This window comes from Centroberyx gerrardi, chromosome 4 (genome assembly GCF_048128805.1).
Source record: "Centroberyx gerrardi isolate f3 chromosome 4, fCenGer3.hap1.cur.20231027, whole genome shotgun sequence".
Taxonomy (NCBI): Eukaryota; Metazoa; Chordata; class Actinopteri; order Beryciformes; family Berycidae; genus Centroberyx; species Centroberyx gerrardi.
The window spans coordinates 11,172,482-11,181,353 of record NC_136000.1 but is presented as its reverse complement, the minus strand read 5'-3'; positions in this window follow the sequence as shown (position 1 = coordinate 11,181,353).

Below are 8,872 nucleotides of genomic sequence, written 5' to 3'. Positions count from 1 at the left end.
GAGAGTTGTTCTCAGTAAGCCTTGGTAGGGCGCCAACAGTCACCATCAGTCAGCCACCATCAGGGACTTACTGCTGTATTCTTTAATCTTCAACACTCTCTCTTTAATTTCACCAAACCAGTGCTTCAAATGAAACGGGGTCACTGGCTTTGCTCGCTAACAAGAACACTCTATCCGCTTAGGGGAGATGCTATCTCTCTCCTGTTATTTCATTTTTGGTAAAATATCACAAGTTTCTCAGCCTCAGAACTTAATTAGATCAATTTCCATCAAATGCCTTTGGAGGGGGAAGATATAAAATGAGGACTCACAGCGCACAGTGCCGCTCCTCAATTCAAATATCCTATCCTATCCTTGATGAATTGTTGCCTTCCCCTGAGTTATTTGTTGAGTTTAGCATATGAAAACCTGGCTCGTGAAATAGAGTGGCCATAGCTCAAGCCAGTGTAATCAAAGCTCATTCAAGCTTGGCTGAAAGAGAGTATTTGAACTAGGGGCAGCAGACACACTATTATTTTCACATTACACAACATTTCTGCATGTGTTGTGCTGTGTTTTGGTTAATCCTGTATTTCATTGGGATTATATATGATTCAGCTTTCATATACTGACAGGTTGGGGAAATGGCATTCGTCTACTTTAAAAGCATTGCTACTGTATGTTTAAACCACAGAGTAAAGGGGAGGAATTATCAAAGTCAAATACTAAACCAAATGTCACTTAAAAGCTTTAAACTTTCCATCATCTAAATTTAATTTAAGATTTTTAATACAGTATTTATGAAAAAAAAAACTTTACTGTCCTCCAAGATTTTCCCTTTTTTGCAAATTGTTTGGCATTTTGGGAGGTTAACTTCTGATTCTGTCTTCATAAAAAAAGGCATGATTTGATTTTCTCACACTTTGAAAGGACTATTGTTTGTGTCCTCTCCGTCTGAAATTGGATGGTGGGTCCTTTTGGAAAGCAGCGGAGGGGAAATGATTTGTATTCACCTGCCGTATCTGAATAGAGCTGAGGAGGGGCTGAGAGGGGAGGGAGAGAGAGGGAGAGAGAGAGAGAGTAACTACATAGTGCTTCCTTTATGTGATAATGGATTGTGCTGACATTCACACACATTGTGTCTATCAGTCAATAGTTTCCAAATTGTGGGATGAATTGTAAGATTTAAACACATGCCACAGAATAACGTCTTTGCAGTGACGCAACAGGTGACACTATCATGTATTATATTTGCAAAAACAGTTTCTGAATTATATGTCTGTTTTTACATCAAATCACCAAGATGAAGATGCATGAACTAGCACATGCAACATATCTGCCTTCTCATCATCCCACTCCTGAAAATGAAACCCTTTTCTTGATTTCTTTCTTTTACTTTTCTTCCTTTCTTTTCTTTTTTTTTTTTACTGCTTTCTCTTTTATTGGCCCTGCCGGGCAACTGGATTCTTCTGTCAGCTGCACAAAGGAGACAAAGTGGAACCGGGGACGGGCAGTAATGAGCAACTCCTCTTACAGTGTTACATATAGACCGGCCGCGGTGTGGGGAAGCCTCCTGGAGACAATGGAGGGTTTTGAGAGGTCTGGAGCCCTCTGAAGCCCCTCTTTGATTGAGTTTCCTGGCACTGGGCTCCAGTGTTGGGGCTGATTGTGGAGTGGGAGCTGCGGGTTCAGGGAGGGGGCGAGGACCCTCCTCCGTGCTGACCTTTCACAGACACAGGTGGGGTGGAGTGGAAGGGCTGGGGGAGGCCGCTGGTGGAGGAGAGGCCTATTGTGGAGCTCCGTGAATGCAGAGGTGGCCGGCCTGCACTCAATAACACTAGACCTAGCTGCCTCCGTCCACCTGTCAGGGATTTTCTCACCGCTACTTTCTCACAGGCAATTACATGTTCTGGTAACACGCACTGGTAACAGATTTTTCCAGCGCACTGTCCGCGTTCACGCTTTGTTATCTGATGTTGTCGGCAGATTTTGCTAGACTGAACGGTATCGCACAATGCGCGGGCGGGTCTCAATGACCCATAGCTGCCTACCGTATCAGCACAAAGCAAATTCCACCAAAAGAATGTTTATTGAAATACAGTAGGGCTTTACTAGAAAGGCCTGGTCACATTAACTGTTGACTCGGACCAATCATATATAGAAAATGTTTCTCGGTGTTCCCCGGAGTGACATTGCCCAGAGGAATTGCTGTGGTACAAAACATCATGGGAGCCTGTTTTTGTAACACTTCCTCCTGTGCCTTTCTCACACAGACTCTTTTTGACCTTAAGCTTAAAGTAAACTCCAGATATTGGCCCCATCTTGAGAGACTCTTCACATGGAGTAAGCCATCCGGTGTGGACATGATGGCAAACTGAGATTCTAATCATGCCTCTTTTGTTGCACTCAGTGGAGGCCGAGACGTTTTTAGGGTAGAGCAGATGTCAAGCGTACAGTTTCTCTCTAAGGTTACTTATGAGATGACAAATGGGTCTGTGCCGCTTTGTCCTTTTTTTTTTTTTTTTCATATGTCTGTGTTTGATGAGAGGGTTGACATCTTTGTCGGCATGGAGATCTGAGAACACTGGGGGATTGCCATGGATACAGAGTGCCCTTTTGGAGTGCAATTTTCAGTGCCTCTGCTGTGCTAAAATTTCTATGGAGCCCCTCTATATTTAGCTCGAGAACTTTCACCAAAAATTATTTCTGTGCCGAACTATGAGGGTTTTGTAGGCTTATGGATTATATGGTAAACCTATTTTAACAACATTTGTTTGTGACTCCAGTTTACACATGGATATTTTGGTCTACAGTTATGAAGGATTTGGTTGTCTTCCTACAACAGATTGGATTTATGCTGATCACTTTCTCAAAGCTGTTATGTTTTTGTTGCTCAAGTGTGTCGTGATTTTGCATGCTGTGGATTTCGAGAGGTCCTTTTTAGCTATTCAGGAAGTGTACCAAACGCCAGTCGGTATGCATTCCTCCCACTCTCCTCCTGCATTTGCTCATGGTAATGAACCACTGCTCAGCATATGAATGGCCTCAGCCATAACACACTCATGTGGCCAGCCATGCAGACCCAAGCCTCATCCTTAATGTGTGCCATCCTACAGTGACCCACAGACACACACACACACACACACACACACACACACAGACAAGGATGCATATACAGCTGGACGCACATACAAATGCCACACATATACAGACTGACAGAAAGGTGCACATACATACACACACGCACACACAAACACACACACACACACACACATGAGCAGGGCAGCTTAGGGATATAGCAACATTCTCTTTCAAGCAGTAATTACAGTGTGTGGATTCACTATCAAATAAAGGTCAAGTTCAGATCCACGGTTGCTCATTCCGCCTTGCGCTGTTTCCCCTCCTGATCTCATGTTAATGAATGCCTTTTTAAAGTACCTCCACTCACTTAATTCTCCAGTAATGAGGTACTGTACCAGTCAGGTGTCACACAAGTGTACAAATGTGCTGTGGGGACTTAACTTTTGCAACCTTTCTGCCATGGCTACTTTATTAACTAATGATTTACAGCTTTTTGTTATTGTGAAGCAGACCTCCAATTTGACACCGGCAATTATCCTAAGGAGAAAGCGAGGGCTTGATACACCCATCCCAATCAGGAGAAACCTCTTAAAACGAGCACCGTTATTATGTGGGGACGTGACTCGCCGGCGATATGTCATATCAAGCTGGTCTGCACTGATAAGATGAAAGCAAAACGGCTTCCTGTTCCATTCAGGTTGAACAGGCAGGGATTTCCTTCCATAACGCCCCCCATCCCATCTAGCGGTGTGGCTTCCATCTGAATGCTAAAGAGGAGCCCCCTCTCAGAAGTGCCGGCGCCGGCAGTGATTAGCATTTGGGCGGAGGGGACAGAGAGTGAATCTCAGAGTGTTTTGCCTTGTGGAGAGGGAGGAAGCTTAGCGAATGCCAATGTGCGGCTCTCTGTGAAGAGAGGAGGACCAAACAAATTGCCGGACACGTCGCATTAGCAGCGGCTGCCCGTTAGCCCCGGAGTTAAAAGTTCTATTAAAGACAGAGCAGGGGAAGAATCCATCCATCCAATGTATAGAAAATGGAGAATCTTGCCCCTAAGACCTTATAGGCTACTATGAGTTGAGTGTGCATGAATAGTACACGTGTGTAGACAAAAGAGAGATTCACAAATGATACGAATTGGATGCAAATGTATCGAAATCAGTTGAGATTGGGTGTAGGCCGGCAGTATTCATCTAACAAGAGAGGAGGGGAAGATACAAATAACATATTTACTGTGGAGTAGATGAATAAAAGATAACGCATTATTATCTGGCATTGGACAGTGCAGATGAAAGGCCACAGCTTGTTTTCGAGCTGCGGGTGTCCCTGAACAACAGGACCTCAATTCATATGTTAACAACACCAATTATTTGCATACCTCCCCCCAATTATAAAAGCTAATGAGAAGATTATGGGAAACGTATGCTGAAGCCGGCCAGTGGAATTTCCATTGTGATCCTGTAGTGGCGGATAAGAGGGACTGTGAGAGGAATCAGTCAGAGCCCCACTGAACATTCAACATAGCACATCAAATGCCACTATAATTCATATCACCGCTAATGCCTGTCCACTGCATTAGCTTTGAATCCACAGCTCATAAAACCAAAGCAATTAAGGACAGCTGCTAAATGTAACAAACTTAATGTTCTTTTCCAGCTTTCGTCAAAAGGCTTTGCAGTATTGAGCGATAACTTTGTTTTTTATTCAAATCCCATGTCGCTGTGACTTTCCAAACTTTGGTAAGGCAACAAGGGACTGTCTCACTATTCCTTCTCACTATTCCTTCTCAGGCTCAGAGCTCAGAGTAAGGCTTTCCCACTCCCCTATAGATGTCTAATGGCACAGAGCAATGGGCACACAGCCTTGGGCATAAATACCATGAAGTCACATCCTGCGCTGCAGTGGGAGCGCCCAGCAGTCTCTAAAAAAAGAGGCTCTTCCAACCGTATCCGTTTTCTCATCACCACCTTCCTGAGCGTGGAGCCATTCTCATCATTATACCCCCACATTCAGTCGTCTGCAGGGGATCCCTGCTGCTCCATTAAGGCCGTACCGAGGCTCACAAACCCCTGATTGCATGAGCCATCAATAGCACTGATTATGGGAGTTAATTAGGCCGCTTGGCAAGAGCGACAGGAATGTCTTTTATCATAGACATTAAAACTGTACAGCACTGATGCAATGCGGGTGATTTTGTTAGTGTTGCAGTATTGCATCACTATTGTTTGGCGCACACAACGGCAATATATCTAGTAGTTAGCATACAGCATGTGGTGCAGTATTATCTGTCGCTGTAAGTCAAATTCAATTGGGCCTTTTTCCCCACTGACTGCTAGTCATTTACACCATGGTGCGGTTCAATTCTCCGTCCTCGTGCCCCTGTCAGCTCCATCTGTGTGCCGAGACACGTCCTGACCCTCACGTTCTGCGGCCAGTGTGCGAATGTGCCTGTGCCTATGTGTGTGTGTCGTTCCATGTGCGGCGTCTCTGACATGTGCACAAAACCAATTAGTTTGGGGATGGTGAAGTAGCTGGCCATGGGAAAATGACAATGGGGTAATTGAAGAGGCCGGCTGAATGAGAGGCCAGACAGCTCAATGCGGCTTTTACACAAGGGCCGAGTGTTTTCTCCCTGGACAAAATGAACAGAGAGAAAAGCAAGTCCTGAGTACAAGGTGGCCTTATATAGTTGTGGACAGTAATTGCCATTATAGCCTTTCACTGTGCCGACATTAATTTTTAAAAAACACCACACTAGTTAGGCCGTATGGTCGTGTTGAAGCACTATGGGAGTTGCAAGTATGAGAGAGTGCCTTGTCATTCATTAACTATAGTAGTTGTGAGTTTAACTTAGTTTTAGTGAGATGGAAGTTATAATCCCTTCTCTCTGTGTGTCATGTATTTTGAAGAATAGCTGACAAATCGTTGCAGGAATAGTGTCCTCACCAACCTGCCGCGATGTTTCAAGGAGACCGTTTCCTATTCGATTTTTATCAGCCGTCTGACAGCTTTTGACGCAGCACTCCAGACAATACTGTGTTTTTACCACAGCCTCAGCAGTCTGCAACAAATTGAGCTTTATTGACTTTGGCGTCTCCGGTTCTGTCAGCACAAGATGCACAGGTTTCACGTTGGTTGGTTGGTTGACGTCTGCTGGTAAGAATTGTGTTTTCATATTACAAATGCTTTTTAAACCATCGTTCCTCCTTTAAGGTGCAGGACTACTTTAGCCTGGAAAGGTTAAGTTTATGATACGCATTATGCAAGCTTTTGCCCCACGCCACATCTGCAAAGAAATGATTTTCATTGGTCGGTATGGGGCGTGGAGGATGTCAGTAGCCCCAGGCCATGGTGGTCGTTCCTCCTCTTGAGAGTCCCAGGGGTTTCACTGTGGTCCTACTGTGAGAGGGACAAGAGGGTTCGGCCCCACATCAGTCACACTGCATCTCACACCTCACAGGGATTATTATAGCGCACATACACACATATACATACAGGCGCACACATGCACGCACATATGCATACACGTACACACAGACACATTCGCACACATGCTGACCGGCTGGAGCTGAGCTGCTACACCTCATTAAATTGGGAAATGAATCCTGGATGAAGCCCTGGCTCCCTTCCAGATAAGAATCACCAGGCTTTCGGGGGATTCACCATAAAATTTATAATTAACACATTTATTCTCTTGCTGTCACACGCTGTCCTCTTTTTCACTCCACCCGACACTGTGCGTTGCCAAGTTCATGCTACATTTTATGGATTTAAAGAATTATAGTGGTCTTGGCATTAATAACTTTTTAAATTTATCATTTTAAATTGGCATTGAGAAGAGATTACAATGACAATACTTGACTAATGGTCATGAATGGATTTGGCATAAATGATGAATTTCTACCACCCAGCAAGTTGAAAATAAACACTGATGGCAAGAGTCTGTTGCAGGTTTTCTGCTCAGTGCGGGTTTACCACTCCTACCTTCAATCTGCAAATGAGCTTGATGAAATTGCCCCCATGGATCTTTTTGTGTCAAATCCCGAGCCAGAGCTGCCTGATGGTGTACACAGTGATTGGCTGCCCCAGGCGAATAATACAGGCTTTCCCCGGAGAGGTGTCGTGGAGGCCAGGGGCAGCAGACATTAGCCCGGGTCTCTTCCCCTGCTACCAGACACTCCTGGGGCTGGTACTGAATCATGACCGGCAGGCAGCGCTAACAAATACATCAGGTCCCTAAGGAGGACCGGGGTCTGCCTAGCCTAGGGTCCCAGACTCAGCTCCTCCTCCCCATCCTCCACCCCACCCCCGCCCCCCGCCCTGACCCACAGCCAAAGGCAGCAGAGCACAGAGACGGAAGGTTACACCTAGCTCCATCCTTAATGGGCTCCATTTGATTCTTTCATCCAGTAATGCCTATTAAAATCACAAATTCGATAGTGTGCTTTTTAGATAACACAGCAAATTAGTCTGCCCAGGCTCCAAATTAAACTGTGACATTGTAATAGTTTGCCAGCGGATGCCTCAGGTACGACAGGCAGGACATCAAGATAAAAGCACATCACACTGCAATTCCTAAAAGACAGAAGATGACTGAGTTCTGTGCTCATTTTTTTTTCATTCATTTGAGAGCTGCATGCACATTCATACAAAAATAATGAATCGTACTGATCACTTTGGTGTTTTTGTTGCTGTGCTGAATTATGCAGATGAATGTGAATAAAAGTCTCAACTGAACAAAGCCATAGTGACTTAGCTTTGGTCATCTTCTGGTTTTTGATGACCTTGAAATTGATTACTTTGGACATTTGCGTTTTGTGCTATCAGGCCTTTCTAGCTTTGTCTGAAAAAAAGAATCGCTGTTGGTTGGACAAAGGCATGATGGCAATGTAAAGCTGCCTGGCAACAAGGGAAACACTTCAAGCCTAATGTGTTTGATTCACTGATTTATTTTTCACTTTCCAGTCTATTCACAGTCCAGACACCAGCTATAATTTATCGATAGCGTTGTGATAGGGGCATAATTGGATTACCTTACATAACAATAAAATCCCCACTTAATTAACGGTTAATCAATGAACAATTCGCTTTTCATCCAGTAGCGCAAACCAGTCACCTTGCTTGAACTTGAACACCCTGATGAACTTGTACTGCCTGTCCCCATTGGACATTACGTCCTAAACTGACATCATCATAGCAATCCGACCAATCATTGATGTTTCTCACAGCAGTAATCTCATGCCCGAAATGAACGAATGACGTGCCAGTGTTCGAAATGTGACCTCATTTCAGATCTGTCCGCTGCTCGGTCAGTCAGTCAGCTAGTCTGATAGATAAGGCAGAGGGAGAAATGGAAGGGAAAGTGAGAGTCCCCTTGTCTTGTCCCTTGACATGTCATCTGCAGGCTGATGTGATCGATGTGGCAGAGAAGCCTAGTGGCACCGCGGCCATGGCAGTGATTAGCTGAGCTAAATGAGCCCATGTGGGCCGCGTCGGTCCCTATCGGAGCACACTAGATCAAAACGATAGCTTCCAGCAAACTGCACTGCATGGCAACTAGCATTGATCCATGGCCAGGGCTATCTGTATGTCTCTCTCTCTCTTTCTCTCTATCTCTCTCTCTCTCTCTTTCACCTCAAGTCATTCCACTCTCATTTTCTCTCTCTCTCTCCTTCACCAGCTGATGAATACAAAATGGAACAAACTCAGTATTATGATTGATGGCCATGGTTACTGGATGTGCTACTCAACCCAATAATCTATGTTCCTATTTTTATCTCTCTCTCTCTCTCTCTCTCTCTCTCTTTCTCTCTCT